The sequence below is a fragment of the Pygoscelis adeliae genome, unplaced genomic scaffold (genome assembly GCF_000699105.1).
Source record: "Pygoscelis adeliae isolate BGI_AS28 unplaced genomic scaffold, ASM69910v1 Scaffold118, whole genome shotgun sequence".
Lineage (NCBI taxonomy): Eukaryota > Metazoa > Chordata > Aves > Sphenisciformes > Spheniscidae > Pygoscelis > Pygoscelis adeliae.
Window position 1 is genome coordinate 471,866 of NW_008825257.1, and position 2,650 is coordinate 474,515.

Here is a 2,650-nt window from a genome sequence, read left to right on the forward strand (position 1 = left end):
TCCAGGCGGTTCATTTACCCCCAGATCCTCAAAGGCAATGAAGTGCCTTTGAGCCTTTGCACCTCAGCTATTTTGGATCTGTCTGTCACCTGGAAAAGCAGAAATACCAACACTTGCCTTCTTCAGGGAGACTGTGAGCTCATTAAAGGTTACAGTGGATGGAGATCAATATTGCTGTTCTGCAGGCTGCAGAAACACAAAATCGCTTTGCAACTTCACAGGTCCACCAGCATTTATGTGGACATGGCTTGTTACTTGCTGATTTGCCTATATTTCTTGGAAAATCAGCCAGTTAAGTGCTATACATATTGTATCCCACAGTCCTGGGACTGTAGGCTTAAGTTTTGATCTCCTGGTGTTATCTTATGTGGAGGACACTCCACACCCTGTTCCTTAGCGCTGCCTGAGAAAATCTGGCATGGCTTTGAACTACTTTCCATGAGATCCTTCCCTGTTGATCCTAATGGCTTTGGCGAGAACAGGTTGCAAGCGTGGCTGGCTCGAGGATCGCTTGTTGATGGTCTGGGCAAAAGACGAATAGCTGTGACTCAAGACGACCTTCCTGACTTGCAAAGGGATCCCAGCAAACCAGATCTGAAGGACACTGGTGAAGCTGCAGTATCTGTGCATTATTTCCTCTTGGCAGCTCAAGCTGTCTGTAAGAGACATGTTTCTTTTACTCCGCTGATTATATGGGTGAGCACAGAGCACGGAGGCACTGTTTGGTGAGCAGGAATTCACCCCCCACTTTCAGCAAGAGTCTCCTGAGGACAGGAGGTTGAGGCCAGCCTCGTAACAGGCACTATGTGAAATCAGGTGTGCAATCTGATAGGGGCTGGCAGCCCTGGGGAAATGCACCAGGGTTGCCAGGGAGCTTTACCTGCCCTCACTAGGTCGGCACCAGAATTAGGCAGCCTTTGAAGTAGCTATAAAATAGCTGCTGCAGCTCCATCTCTTTTTTGTGGCTGCACAGGGACTGCTTCCAGCCTCCTCTTGAGAACATTTCCTTCCCGAAACATTGAATAATGAGAAGCCTGAATGGCTCGTAGCAGCTTAAGGCCACTGCTTGAACACACAGCTGGCTTTCTCCGCAACGGATGAGGCTCCTTCAAGGTACACAATGAAACAAACTGTGTGCTTTTACCCCTCTGCGTACCTCTGTGCCTCGGAGACCAGTGTGATGAGTTACGTTAGCTGTGATTAGAAAGCCAGCATCCACCCTGCTTAATGACACGATTACGCCACGCTTCCCTGAGCTGCGCAGTGACTGTAGCGGTGATTGTGGTTGCCAAACGCAGCCCAGTTTAACAGAACAAAGTTTTCCTGGAGAATAAAGGTGGAACCTTACCCTTTTCTAATAGAGCAGCAAAGCCCGAACCTTTCCACGTGCTTGTCTGAGCTCTGATGCTTCACAACCAGGAAGCTGCCCACTATGGTCAGCTTATCGTGCTCATTGATCTACACTGGCTGAGCTGGGTAAATACCGGGATCATTCTGCGTAGTAGTCAGTAATTTTGTAGAAGTAATACTTTGCAGTTTACTTTGAAAGAGAAGTCTCTTTCCTGAGACTCCCGATGTTGCACACGTATGTGCTGAATGCTGCTTTTCCAGTTTCGGATTCAGTCTCAGGGAAGAAGCAAAAGTCTGCCTGGTCCATTTGTTGCCACCTGTGGTGTGAGGAGGTGCTTCTCTGCAGACCCACCTGCTTGTGCTGATAAGCTCTTAGCAAGTGGTTGAGCTAAGCCGTGTTTATCCCTTGTGTCTGACTACTTTGCTTACATTAGCTTGCTCCAGGAGGTAACCTGGTCCACGGGGTTGCTTCCCTCTAGCCCTTGCATTTTTTCTGGAGGAGTCTCTCTCTGAGCAAACACCGCCTGCTGCATCAGACAGTGCAGAAAACTGAGCCCCTGCCACTGTGATGGATGAGTAGCTGGTTCTTCCCCGCAAAACCAGCTGCCTCCTGCCCCTGTGGCAGCAAGCCAGATGGCTGGGTCCCGCTTCCTTCTCCAGGCAGGCAGCGTTAGTGAGGCAGAGACCGTGAGTTCAGCCGCTCCTGCTGCCTGCGGGAGGGGAAGGGCAGCTGCCTGTGGCAAGAACAGGCAGCCATTGCCACAGAGCAGTGGGAGCATCTGTGTGGGTCCTGCCTCAACAGGACCCTTCCCACTGTGCTTCTCTACCAGCTCTGTCAACACAGAAACCTGTGGCACCTTCTTATGGGTGTAATTAAAAAAAAAAAAAAAAAGGTCAAACCGGCACACTTGTCCTCCTTCCCCTTGGATTTGTGCTGGAGGCTTTAAGAAAAGCATCTTTTTTCCTGCTGGCTCATGCTGCACCTCAAGCTCCTCAGGAATTACAAGGGTGCTTCTTGCCTGCCCTCACTGGCACTGCTGTGAGGGCTGCGCCCCGGCTGATGCCCCTTTGTGTGGGGTGGGGTGGCGGTGGGGCTCGGCCCCCCCTTCACAGGGAGGGAAAGGGACGCCGAGAGCACGGCTCGCACGTCAGAGCCGGGTCTGGCGGAGGCCTGAGGCCCGGAGGGAGATTTGGGCCGGCACGGTTCGTCTCGCAGGGCGCGAGGACGCGCGGCTCGGGGCTGTGTGAGCCGCTGCTGGGTCGGGGACGGCTGACGCTGCGCCGGCCCCACGGCTCCGGG